This window comes from Nicotiana sylvestris, chromosome 9 (assembly GCF_000393655.2).
Source record: "Nicotiana sylvestris chromosome 9, ASM39365v2, whole genome shotgun sequence".
Classification (NCBI taxonomy): Eukaryota; Viridiplantae; Streptophyta; class Magnoliopsida; order Solanales; family Solanaceae; genus Nicotiana; species Nicotiana sylvestris.
This window is the reverse complement of record NC_091065.1, coordinates 1,465,594-1,480,570: the sequence shown is the minus strand read 5'-3', so window position 1 is coordinate 1,480,570 and position 14,977 is coordinate 1,465,594. Positions and strand designations below refer to the sequence as shown.

The window sequence follows — 14,977 nt, the reverse complement described above, 5'->3', positions numbered from 1 at the left end:
TGCACGTCAAATCAAGACAGAAATTATACACCCAATAGTCCTTTCTACATCTCAATCAAACCATTCTCGTCACATTCGAACAATTTGAACACATCTCGCAGTCACATCATACTCATCACATAGTCATCCAATCATAAATTCCACTAATAGGGACACTACCGAACATATAAGTCCAAAAGCACGTATTCAAACAACCAAAATCCCCTTGCTCAAGAAACAGTCGAAAACCGGCCTCAAGTTCTCTAGACTGACCCATTATCAGTACACTGAAATCACATCTCGCACCTCATCCATGGAATCGCAAGCTGTCGATACATAGTTGATATCGAGCGTTCACATGCGCATATGAATGCGTAGAAGGAATTCAAAGAGTTATGTTTCAAGTTGAATCAATTCCACACAATAAGGAAAGAAATATGGGAAGTATATATCCTAAATGCCCTGTAGCCTCTCGAAGATAGGTATGTACGTCATCATACCGATCCGCAAGACTCTACTAGACATTTGCTCATGACTTGTAGAATCTATGAACCTAGAGCTCTGATACCAATTTGTCACGACCAACAATCTAACTAGTTGTGATGGCACCTAACCCAACCCGCTAGGTAAGCCAATTAACAGCTAACCAATTCTAATAACAATTAATAAAGCAATTAAGTAAAAAAATATATCTATATCTGATACATTCCCCAAGAAATGGTATTACAAATCATGAGCTTCTATGAATAGAGTTTACAAGGTTGGTATTAAGTAAATACATTATCCGCTTGAAAAGTACATAAACAGAGTTTTATGAATCTAAGGCTACCATGAACAAGCGGCAGCTACAACCGGAACACAAGTACATCTTCAAATCCAGCTCCCGTTGATCTCAGCAATGTCAACAGCCAACATCTGCACACAAGGTGCAGAATTGTAGTATGAGTACAACCGACCTCATATACTCAATAAGTAACAAACCTAACCTTAGGATGAAAGTAGTAACAAGCTAGAACACAGGTCGAGCAATACTAATACACTGCAACAGGTACTTGTTCTTATGGTAACTTTGTTTAACTGGATGTAATCAATGTACATCCACATAGTCCCATCTTTCTTCTTCACATATAATACTGGTGTACCCCAGGATGATACATTCAGCTTGACGAATCCCTTTTTTAGCAACCCTTCAAGTTGTTTCTTCAACTCCTTCATTTCTTTTGGAGCCATACAGTACAGTGGGATAGATATAGGATGAGTACCTGGAGCCAAGTCAATACAGAAATCGATATCACGATCTGGTGGCATGGCTGGAAGATCAAAAGGAAATACATCGGAGAACTCCCAGACTACTGGCACTGAATCAATTGTTGGAGACTCTACGGTAGTATCCCAAACATAGGCTAGATAAGCCAAGCAACCCTTCTCGACTATGTGTCGAGCCTTCATAAAAGAGATAACCTGACTAGATGTACTGATAGACGAACCATTCCACTCCAATCTAATCAACTCTGGCATTGCTAAGGTAACGGTCTTGGCATGGCAATCAAGGATGGCATGATATGGAGATAACCAGTCCATGCCCAGGATGACCTCAAAGTTGGTCATATCAAGTAATAGAAGATCCGCTTTAGTCTCGTAACCACGGAATGTAACCACACAGGATTGATAGATCCGATCCACGATAATAGAATCGCCCACAAGGGTGGACACATAGACATGAGTACCCAAGGACTCACAAGGAATATCCCGAAAGTGAGAAAACAGAGATGACACATACGAATAGGTAGATCCTGGATCAAATATTACTAAAGCATCCTACCGCAGATAGAGATAATACCTGTGATCAAGGCATCTGAGGCCACTGCATCTGGTCTAGCCGGAAAAGCATAAAATCTGGCTGGAGAGCCACTTGGCTAGCCTCCACCTGCCTGACCTCCAACCTTTGGACGGCCCCTACCCATCTGCCCCCCGCCTCTGGGCGGCCGGATGGTTGGTGCGGCTACTGGAGTTATAATTATGGGCTGCTGACCCTGCTGCACTGCCTTGCCCCAAAGTCTGGGGCAATGTTTCTTCATGTGACTAGGATCCCCTCACTCATAACAACCTCTCGGAGCGGTGGACTGCTGCCCTGAAGCCTGACCCTTATGGCCTGAATACCCACCGGAAGAACCTTAAATAGCTGGTGGGTGATAGGAACTCTCTAGCATGGCACTAAAGTAGGCACTGGAAGAACCCTAATGACTGGAGTACCTACTAGAAGAACCCTGAATAGCTGGTGGGCGATAAGAACTCTCCGGCATAGCACTGAAATAGGGACGCGCTAGAATACCCCGATGAGGTGGTAGTGTTGAATATGGGGGCCTGCTGGGCTGATCCCTCCCAAAATGACCTCTACCCCCAGCTGGGGCACCTTTGAACTCTTTAGAAAAAATAAGACCTCTTGTCCCGCTGCATCAGCTATCTACCCCTCTAACTGTAACCCTCAATCCTTCGAGCAATCTCCACTACTAACTGATAAGGAGTCGTCATCTCAACCTTCTGAGCTATGCTAGCCTGAATACTCGAGTGCAACCCCACAACAAACCTACACACTCGCTCTACCTCAGTAGGAAGTATCATAAGTGCATGGCGAAACAGCTCAGAAAATCTCGCCTCATAATCAGTCACTGACATATGACGCTGCTCAAGCTGCTCAAATTGGCATCGCAACTCTTCCCTCTGGGAGGGTGGAATATACTTGTCCAGGAATAGGCATATAAACTGGTCCCAAGTCATAGGAGGAGAATCTGCTGGTCTGCCAAGAAGATAAGCCTTCCACCACCTATATGTGTTTCCCTCCAACTAAAAGGTAGTGAAATCCACCCCGTGATACTCCAATATGCTCATGTTGTGTAGTCTATCCCTGCACCTATCAATAAAGTCCTGGGATTCTCATGTCACTCACCCCCAAAGACCGGAGGGTGAAGCCTGGTCCATTTGTCTAAAAGCTTATACGGCTAGCCGGCCGCAGCTGGACTAGGCCCAGGAACAACCACTACAACAGTCTAGGCCCTGCCCACGAGTAGTGTACCTGGGGTCTGATATATGGTAGTTGCATGCCCAGGTTCCTGAGCAGTAGGGGTTTGTGCTCCCCCTCCCGCCTGAGATGTGGCTGGGTCTGTTGGAAATAAACCAGTATGGGTCATAGAATCCATGAACCGCAGCATACGGCCCATGATCTCCTGAAAGACCGGTGCTAACGTGAAGTCTACCGGGGCTGGCTCTGTTGCGGGCACCTCGCCCTGCTCCTCAATAATGGGATCCTCCACTGGATCCGCTGGTGGTACAACAGGGGCAACTCTGGACGTCCTCGTCCCTTACCTCGGGCTGGTGCCCTCCCCCGACCTCTGCCTCAACCTCTCACAATAGGGGGAGCGGCTCATCCCGGGTCCGGAACATCTGTTGTGGGCGTTCTCACCATCTGTGAGAGAATAAGAGGAAGAACTTAGTATACCATCGACTGAACGATAGGAGATGAATAAAGAGTAGTTTCCTAATACCCTATAGCCTCTCGAAGATAAGTATAGACGTTTCCGTACCGATCCTCAAGACTCTATTAGGTTTGCCCATAACTTGTGAGACCTACGTGAATCTAGTACTCTGATATCATGTTGTCATGACCCAATTCCATTTTAGGCCATGATATCACCCGACACCATTGCAAGGCAAGCCAACCATGAGCAATCTAGCAATTTCCCATTTTTTATATTAATTCTTCCAAGTAAGTAGCTTTCTTTAATTTAATAGTTTTAGTAAGAAATGGATTTAAATTGACAAAACGAAAGCAGCTAAATGTATATAACCAAAGGAATACACCAATAAAATCATGAGTCTACTAGTGTGTGTGCCAAGACCTGGTGTCATAAGTATGTGGGCTACTAGTCGAATATACAAAAGAATACTAGTCTACTGTCTGAAAGGAAATAGACAAAAATATAAATCAAAAGAGAGACTTCAGCTGCTGCTGAACTGCTCGGAAGGGCAGCTCACTGTGTAGTCTCGAGCTAGAAGTCAGGCGTGAACGTCGGACTGGTAACCAGATGCACCTGCCTCATATCCTACACATCAAGTGCAGAAGTGTAGCGTGAGTACATAAACAACATGTACCCAGTAAGTGTTTAGTCTAACCTCGAAGAAGTAGTGACAAGGGGTCGACTTCGACACTTACTATGGGCCAGAAATATAATAGTATGAAATTCTAATTAAGCATGAAATACACAACGACAATAGAGCTCAAAGCAAGAAGTAAGTAAGCAATCCTTCATTTCAAGTAAGAACCAAATCGTTTCTCTCATCTATTCCTTTCACCTTTCAAGTCCGTGAAATAATATTAAATGTAAAAAAAAGGATTTCAATATCTTTACGCACGAGTTATGCCGAGGACGTACGGGCCGATCCAAATATACATAATAATATATTGTGCACTGCCGAGGGTCGAATGGCCCGGGCCATATAATATATCAGTAAATCCTGCCGAGGCGAATGGCCCGCTCCCATGAGAGTAGTGAAAATTTACCCCGCTCGTGAAATATATTTGCGAAGCAGTTGAACATAGATTTTCTCAATTTATCATAGTATTTCTCAATTCCTTTGAAACATAAGAAATTCAACTTGAAACTTTAAAATATTGAAACCCTCAACTTCCGCTTTACTCCAACAACTAGTAAGCATAAACAAGCATTGGTATCAACAAAACATGGTGTAAGCCTAAATCTACCCGGACATAAGCATTAATAGTAACTACGCATGGACTCTCGGCACATCGTGCGTACATAGCCCCCACAAATAAAAATTCATATTGACTTAAGTTCACCTATGGGGTTAATTCCCTCTTACAAGGTTAGAAAAGAGACTTACCTCGTCTCAATGCCTACTTCTCGGTCCAAGAATGTGCTCACATCCTTAATTCGATGATGAATCAACCCAAAACTAATCAAATAGTATATAAACTAATCAATACATACTCAAAAGTTCGTATCCCAACTATTTAAGAGGTTACCCAACCCTCAATGTAAGATTCTTATAATCCACCCCCGGGCCCACGTGCCCGGATTCTGAAATTTTTTGAAGAAAGTTGTTACCCATAACCTTAGGAACATAAATATATGATTTTCATCAAATTCGATAACCATTTTTGTGGTCAAATCCCAACTTTACCAAAAATATAGGTTTTCATTTAAACCCTTGATTTCACAAATTTTTACATGTTAATCTACTCATAATCTATGTATTTAACTCATGTTGTATAGAAACTACTTACCTCAAAGTGTTAGGAGAAAACCCTCTTCCAAAAGCACCAAAAATCACCCAAGAGATGAAAGAAAGTAAGATAAATGGTCTAAGTCACGCAATAAATGAGCTGGGCACATGCCTCTGATGTGGCATTTGCGACACTGGGTTCGCAAATGCGACAAATCTATCGCAAATGCGAACCCTGGACTTCAACTGCTGAGGTCGTAAATGCGACGAAAGTGTCGCAAATGCGAACACTGCTGAGGTCGCAAATGCGGTTCAGGTGTCGCAAATGCGAACACTGCCCAGGTCGAGCTTCTTCGCAATTGCGAAGCTCTTCTTGCAAATGCGAACAATTTCTCGCAATTACGAGACCTGCAGCACCAGCAATAAACACTAGAAAAAACTCACCTGAGCCCTCGGGGCTCCACACCGACCCACACAAGTCTAATAACCTCATACAAATTCGCTCGAGTGATCAAAGCATGGAAATAATATTAAAACTACGAATCGGACGCCAAAACGCATGGATTGACTCATGAAATCAAAAACTTCTAAAAAAGAATTCTGCTCGTCCGATTCCTATCAAACCAACTCGGAATGGCACCAAATTTTGCGTGCAAGTCTTAACTGATATTACGGAACTATTCTCAGGCTCGGAATTCCATTTGGACCTCGATGTCACCAAAACCCGCTCCAAACCAAATTTAAAGAACTTCTAAACCTTCAAGGAACCAACTTTACCTATTAGGCGCTGAAACGCGCCCGGGCCATCCAAAACCTGATCCGAGCATACGCCCAAGTCCGAAATCACTATACAAACCTATTGGAGCTATCAAATTCCGATTCCGAGGTCGTTTACTCAAAACGTTGACCGAAGTCAAACGTAGCCTTTTAAGGCCAACTTAAGGAACCAAATGTTCCGATTTCAACCCGAACCGTTCCAAATCTCAAACTAACCATCCCTGCAAGTCATAAAATAGTAAAAGTACATACGGGGAGTTTTATTTAGGGGAACGGGATTCTAGAAAGCAAAACGACCGGTCAGATCGTTACATGAAAATTAGAGTTGTGTTTGGACATACATACAATTTGGAGTTGTTTTTGAATCTTTGTGAGTGATTTAAAGTAAAAATTTGAAAAACAGTTTTTTAGAATTTTTCAAATTCTCGAAAAAGTTTGAAATTCATCTTCAAGTTTTCATGGTCAAACAGTGATTCCGAAAAAAAAGTGAAAATGTTCCCCCAAAAAATGATTTTTTTATGGCCAAACGGCTCTTAGTAATTACTGTATTGCACAAAACTAAAGTGATAAAATAAATTATTCTATTAGTAGTAATAGTTTTCTGTTTTGAATGAATTGCTAGCCATCATAATTGTACTTTTAGCCTTTTATTTACAGGCTATAACTGTGTGTTTGGTTCCAAATTGCCTAAAAGTTAAAAACAACATATAGAAAATTAAGAGAGGTGTCCTTTTCCTTTTTCCTTTTTTTTTTTTTAACTTTTCCTGGGGATTTTGGAATTTTCTTTTTTATATTGGAATGTGAAAATGACTTAATGGGGCAGCGCTATATAATACTATTTCTAGTCAATTCTTAGGTTGCTTTGAATATCCCAACTTGTTTGGAGGTTATTCTTCTATTAGTTTTTAAGTTTAAAAAATAATATAGTGACGTAATACAATTTCGACGGTTGAAATTTTCCGTTTTCTTTTTCAAAATTTTAATATTAATATTTTGATAATTTTTAATTAATTTCGTTTGGACAAATCATAATTATTACTGTTTTGTTAATGCCAAAACCATAATAATTATAACAAGGTGCTTCCCTCACTACTTGTAATGATTTCTCAGAGTAGTTTTCGTATAAGTTCCTATTGTCTCGTTATTTTGAATATTAATAGTCTTTCTTTAATTTGTTTGAAGCAGAGAAAATAAAATAAAAAACATTTTCGGGATGTATGTTTTAAAACCTTCTATTTCGAGAAAATATAGAAATATTTTTACGTATTCTGTTCATGTACTGAAAATTTAATGCATGATATGAGTTTTTCCGGATTTATCACTTGGATATTAGTAGTTAATTAACATGTATTTTATTTTAATTTTCTACTTATAACTATGATAAATAAGCAGAATTTGGTACCCGTCGAAAATTTATGTGACACTCTTTCCTTTTTAGTTAATCTTTAAAAAAATATATTCTTATATTAGTAATAAATTAACTTTAAACTTCCTATTTTACCCTTAATATAATAATTTATAGCCATAGAAATATATTGCTTGTTTTAAACTACAATTTATAAAAAAAAAATCACTCTTAAATTTCATGCCGAATCAAACACTATTTCATAAATTAGGATGGATGGAATAGTTGCTAATTACTTGTAATAATTAAGGTGATGAATGAATTAATGTATATCAAATTCACTAATAAATACATATCATATTGATCACGCCCAACTATGCCTTATAAAAAGGACTAAGCGGTCGCTGCAAATATATTCTGATTTACAAGTCCGGAGTCGAATCCCACAGAGAACTAAAGTGTAGCTACAGTTGTTCACTATCACCAAGAAGACACGCTTGAACAATTTCTAACTTATAGATATTTAGATTTTTGTGTTTAACTAATTAACTAACAAATTAAAATAGTAAATTAACAACTAAAGATACTAAGGGTTGGAGAAAAGATTAAGGAGGTCTAGAGTTATGATTTCCCCTATTGTTGGAATCCGTCCCGCTATGTTTGCTATAAATTTGCCTAAGTCTTCTCTGTCGACCATGAGCACTCTGACTGTCGTAACTCTCTCCCGAGTAATTACGACAATATACTAGACATATTCTCTCGAATTATGCTAGCTAGCTTTTAAGTACAGCTCACTTAGATAGCACCCAAGGTTTCGTTATCCCTAATCCCACCTTTAAACCCTTCGTATTGATCCCTCATATACGTTAGGAGTGATGATGTTTAACAACAACCTAAATATACACTCTCTCCCGAGTAATGCACACTAAATAGGAACAGCTAAATGAGGGCCCTCGAATCAACAACAATAAGCATATAGTTGAACAAATAGAGATAATACTATGGCAAATATATATTAACATAAATAAAAAATCATCCTTCAACAGGTTCCATCAAAACCCTAGACAACAAATTAGTTATTCATAATAGTATGCATAACGACAATACTAGAATTCATAAACAAGAGGGGTTGCTCTGATGGTAAGCAACCTCCACTTCCAACCAAGAGGTTGTGAGTTCGAGTCCCCAAGAGCAAGGTGGGAAGTTCTTGGATGGAAGGATGTCGGGGGTCTATTTGGAAACAGCCTCTCTACCTCAGGGTAGGGGTAAGGTCTGCGTACACACTACCCTCCCCAAACCCCACTAAGTGGGATTATACTGGATTGTTGTTGTTGTTGTTGTGAAGAAGGAAGTGAAAAACTCATAGAAGAATTCTCTGCCTTGCTCCTAGTGTGTTCTTGACTCCGTAGGTCTCAAGTGTGTCCAAACTCGATCTTTTTCTTGGTCTCTCTCCAATCCTTCAAAAGTGACATTTTTAGGTCTATTTATATGTTTAAGACAAGACTTAAACGTGTGGGCCAAGTCCTAGGCCGACCAGAAGACAAAATAAGCCTTCAAAACTCGGATTGGATCTGGCTTTAGGGTGGCCTCGCCTGGATAACGCCAGCCTAGGCCTGGCTTTAAGCTGGCCTCACCTAGATAAAGCCTGGTTAGGCCTGGCTTTAAGCTGGCCTCACCTGGATAAAGCCTGGTCGAGCTGGCTTTTGCCCGGCTTCTCCTTTTCACCGTTCTCGAGCGCACTTTTGACGTTTAAGCATCCCTTTAGCTCTATTTTCAAAATTGAACAAAACTACTATTTCGCTTTGCAAACACACGGGGCATGTTCTAGACATCAAATGCAATGCACAGAATACAACAAAACCTTACACACACATGACACATAACTCACTCAGGATTGGACTCATCAAGACTCTCTAGTCAAAGCAGTTAAGCAAATTTGAGAATCTACGATGTAAGGTACTTATACTGGAGTCAAAAACTGAGCCTAAGCATCACAACCAGAGTAATCACTATTCTCAATGAATAACAAAGTTCAGAGATATCCCTACAATTCAATTCATCTCACACTAGCTCCTACTCCTATAAAAATAAAACTAACTACACCCGATTCAAACAAAACCCTTGAAAAAGAACCGCGGCACAAAAAATTCGAGGGAAAATTACTACACTACCTACAAAGAAAATCTTTTTATCTTTTTTTCTTTAGACTTAAATCCCTCAAGAAATTTGTCTAGGATATCCATCATCGGAAAAAGTCCATTCTTTTTTTTAAAAAAAAATATTATTTAATTAAACTAACATAGCTAAAGTAGCATGAAAAGTTACCCAGACAATCTCCTCACCCCACAATTAAAATTGTGCATTGTCCCCAATGCACATCATAACTATAAGAGGGTAAGGGAAACTTCTTAGTAGGCCAAAGACCGAAGCACTAACAGCTTATGGGGTACTCAAATTTCTCCCAGTCTTGGTCTTTCATGCGGGTACCTCACACTTAGTTCCAACCATCTAGTTTGTTGTTGCATCCTTCTAATATCTTTGCTTTCCATACTCCTAGAAAATAAAAAATTGACACTACAAAAATAATACATTAATAAAACAAAAAAATAAAATAAAAGAAAGCAGTAAAGCTGGGTTGCCTCCCAACAAGCACTTGATTTAATGTCGCAGCACGACGCGAATCACTTTCTGCTTCCACTTTGAACTTATGAATTGGACCCCAAATTTTGATTCTGCTCTATGATCATGCTCCTGGGGTGGTGGAACGAATATGACTGGTCCAATAAAATAATGTAGTATTCTGCATTTTTTGGCCTTTAGATGAGATGTGTATTCTCGACTTTCTGGCACGAAAAATTCCAGAATGTAGGCATCTTATTCCTTATCCCTTGACTCCTCAAGTGGCTCAGACGACTCTATTTCCATATCATCATCCAAACACAATGTGGAAAAATGCTTGGAGTGTGGACCAATGCGCTCAACTACATGAACATTGGGACTGACTACATTCTCAATACTAATGACAATAGAGTCAACTAAATATGTATCCTCAATATACTTGGTTGACTCTAGTATCTCTTCTACAACATCGGCGTCCTTAAAAACTAGTTCGATTGATTGTTGGTGTTCTACTCTGGTCTTCTCCACTAGCACCTCAATTTCTGTATCTAATTCACGCTCTTCTTGGATACTATTCACAATATTGGCTTGTTGAGCATTAATATCTTCAACCAGTTGACTCACGTGGACTTTCAAGTTGTGAATAGTTTCCTCTTGCCTTTCTATCTGCATTTGTAATTTACTATGTTGTTCCAAAAGGCACTTTATCATATCTTCGATTTTATTTAGGTCAGCTTCCTAGGTTCTTTATTCCTATTAACTTCACCAGAAAAAAGAAGAACCATCAAAGTAAGGGGTTGGGGGAAGATAAGAAATATAAGTACAACCATGAAAGTAACCATCTTGACCACCACACATATCACACACATTCCATACATAAGATTGAGTTGGTGCACATAACACGCTCTCAGGAATATTTTGATAATTTTTTCCTGAGTGGTTTCCTCCACAATATGCATAAGGAGGATCAAAAGTAGAATTACCAACATTAAAACTCTCATAATTCCAAGATGTCACGTCTCTCAAGTCAAAAATAAAAAATAAAAAAAATAATCAAATACAAGAAAACAAAAATAAAAGTTCAAACTTGCAACCTAGAAATATGTACACCCCTTCTCGTGAACAAAGTGAGTCCTGCAATTAGGGTTTTCATACAACGCAGCGCTGCCGCTCTCGTTTATAGCTTCTGAAGAAGAAAGATGAGTCACTCTAACATCTGGAATGCTCACCCTAAGAACTACGGCCCCGGGTCCCGTACCTGCCGTGTCTGTGGGAATCCTCATGCAATTATAAGGAAGTATGGACTCATGTGCTGCAGATAGTGCTTCCGCAACAATGCTAAGGAAATTGGCTTCATCAAGTAAAGTTAAATCTTCAATATGAGCTTCTACGAGGACCTCTCTCTGAGAGTGGTGCTGGTAGATATCTGGAATTAGAGTTTTTAAATTTTCATCTCCCTTTAGCTAAATGATGTAATGGGATAATTTTGATTTTATGTTAGCTTTTGAAATTGAACCGGTGTTGGTGGATCTAAAGACTAGTACCTTTAATTTGAATATTGGTTTTATACCTTTCCATTTTTTTAAAAAAAAAAAGAAATATGCACCTACAGCTAGACCGTTAGTTCCCCGACAATGGCGCCAAAATTTGATCACGCCCAACTATGCTTATAAAAAGTACTAAGCGGTCATTGCAAATATAATCTCATTTACAAGTCCAGAATCGAATCCCACAGAGAACTAAGGCTTAGATATAGTTGTTCAATATCACTAAGAAACACAAATTCAAACAATTTTCTAATTATAAAGATTATAATATTTGTTTTTATCTAATTAACTAACAAATCTAGAAAGTCGTAAAACTATCATTAACAAGGATAAGGATTGGATACAAGATTAAGGTGGTCTAGAGTTATGATTTCCCCTATTATCGGAATCCTTCCCGCTATGTTTTCTATAAATTTGCCTAAGTCTTCTCTATCGACCATGAGCACTCTGACTGTCGTAACTCTCTCCCAAGTAATTACAACAATATACTAGACATATTCTCCCAAATTATGCTAGCTAGCTTTTAAGTACAACTCACTTAGATCGCAGCCAAGGTTTCATTATCCCTAATCCCACCTTTAAACCATTCGTATTGATCTCTCATATACGTTAGGAGTGATGATGTTCAACAACAACCTAAATATACACTCTCTCCCGAGTAATGCACACTAAATGGGAATAGCTAATTGAGGGCCCTTCAATCAACAACAATAAGCATATAGATGAACAAATAGAGATAATACTATGGCAAATCAATATAAACACAACGAGAAAATCATCCTTCAACAGGTTCCATCAAAATCCTAGATAACAAATTAGCTATTCATAATAATATGCATAACTACAATACTAGAATTCATAACCAATAAGGAAAATAGGAAGAAGGAAGTGAAAAACTCGTAGAAGAATTCTCCGCCTTGCTCCTAGTGTGTTCTTGCCTCCGTAGGTCTCAAGTGCGTCCAAACTCGATCTCCCTCTCGGTCTCTCTCCAATCCTTCAAAAGTGATATTTTTAGGTCTATTTATATTTTTAAGACAAGACCTAAATGTGTGGGCCAAGTCCTAGTCAGACCAGAAGACGAAATAAGCCTTCAAAACTCTGATTGGACCTGGCTTTAGGCTGGCCTCGCCTGGATAACGCCAGCCTAGGCCTGGCTTTAAGCTGGCCTCACCTGGATAACGCCAGGTTAGGCCTGGCTTTAAGCTGGCCTCACCTGGATAAATCCTTGTTAGGCCTGGCTTTAAGCTGGCCTCACCTGGATAAAGCCTTGTTAGGCCTAGCTTTAAGCTGGCCTCACCTGGATAAAGGCTGGTCGAGCTGGCTTTTGCCCGTCTTCTCCTTTTCACTATTCTTGAGCGCACTTTCGACGTTTAAGCATCCCTTTAACTCTACTTTAATATTCGATGCACCTGCACATAAAACAGCCTTCATTACGCTCAAACAAAGTGTATTTTAACATTAAAGCATGTAAAATGCAAAGCATATAATGTGAAAAAACTTGAATTATAGCCACACATCACATATCTGTTGTCAAAAACAGGAATCGCTCGATGATTTTATAAGGGACAAAAGAACGATAGAATCAAACTATTCTTTTTGTAGTGGCTCAATCTTTTCTTCTTCTTCTTCTTGATAATCAATTTGTAAACACGTCGATTAATTCCATGGAATATTTGTTATCTCCCACCAATATATGTACCGAATAACTCTGTTCATCGATACTTAGACCGATACGGTCACATCACCATATATTTATCCCTCTTTATTTTTTTATGTTAATCCGGCAAATGTGATTCTCACATGAAATTTTTATCTACAATATGTCACAATTTAAGAGACAATATTCATGTTATGTCAACTTTTAGCCTGTCACAACACACATGCATGTGTTTGTACGAGTCCGGAACCAAAATGTGGTTCTTTTGGACTCAAAATATTAAAATGTGTGAAAAAAAACCGGTAACCAAAAAATATATATAAAGCCCTAGCTAAAGGTGCTATACCTTAACGGCTGTTTGCCCAATTAAGTATAGCGCCCTTATATAAGGCGATATATATATAAATCTCTAACATATCGCACTATATATATATATATATATATATATATATATTATGTGGGCCCACCAATAATTCTTTTGGGCTTAACTGACATAACAATAATTCAACTGGGTATAGCGCCTTAAGCTAAGGCGCTATACCTCAAATAATTGTACCCCGGGACTGGTTTTTGCCTTATTTAAAGAGGTTAAGGTTTTTGTAAAAATTCATAAATATTTTCAAGTCTTCTGAAATATTTCTTTGTTAAGTGATTTTGCATTTTATCATAATATTTGAAAAGCAAAGAATTAGGGTTTCAATATATTGGGGGACTGAGGTTGTGGTGGCGAATAACTCAGTAAGCTATAGTTTATCTCCACAGTGTCATGTTAAGTTGCCAGTTACAATGGAGTACGATACATTGGTATCGTTGTTATGTAAAAAATGAGTGTGAGCAAACATTTGGTGAATATTAAAGTAAGCGAAAGATATCCGTATTCTGTGACTCCGCAAGGGGTTGTTTGTTATGCTGAGTTTAGCAACGAAGACGATTAAACTCTGAGATATTTTTTGAGGACTTTGGATGAATACCGGGAATTTATTCCAATCACCATTCAGGAGACGAAGTTCTATGTGATCGAGGGAGACATGAGGTATAACGCTCTATTCGGGAGACCATAGATCCACAACATGAGGGCAATGCCCTCGACCCTTCACCAGGTATTAAAATTTCCGACACTAGAGGGGACAAAGACGGTTTACGGAGAACAACCCGCCGCAAAAAAGATGTTCGCCGTTGATGAAGTTATTCCAATATCAACACTCTCATTGACAAAGGACTTCGGTTTGAAAGCGAGATAGGAAGCCAAATAGCAATCATCGATGCCAGCCTCGACCCAACAGGACGAACATGGGACTAACGAAGACGATGATTACGGGGTTCCTCGGTTCTTCATAGTCCCGGATAATTCTGACACTACCAAATCTACAATTGAAGAGCTGGAGCAAGTCAAAGTGATTGAGCATCAGCCTGATAAAAGGGTATACCTAGGCATGGGGTTGACCCCCGAGCTCAGGAAGAAACTTATTCAATTTCTTTGAACTAACATGGACTGCTTTGCTTGGTCCCATCTCGATATGACAAGGATCCCTCCAGAAATCACTATCCATAAATTAAGCTTGCACCCGAAGTTCCATCCGGTGAAGCAGAAAAGAAGACCCCAGTCCGAGATCAAACATGCCTTCATCAAAGACGAGGAAACCAAGCTTCTTAAAATAAGGTCCATCCGGGAAGTAAAATATCCTGAATGGTTAACAAACATAGTAGTAGTCCCTAAGAAAGGGAACAAACTTAGAATGTGTGTAGATTACAAGGATTTAAATAAAATCATGTCCCAAGGATTCTTTTCCTCGGCCTAATATGGATTGCATG

The 14,977-nt window shown here is 39.2% G+C and overlaps 1 pseudogene; it reads left to right on the top strand.

Annotated features, from left to right (window-relative positions):
• Nucleotides 1-11,084: 11,084 nt before the first annotated feature.
• On the top strand, nt 11,085-11,492 carry LOC104213824 (small ribosomal subunit protein uS14z/uS14y/uS14x-like; annotated as a pseudogene).
• Nucleotides 11,493-14,977: the final 3,485 nt, after the last annotated feature.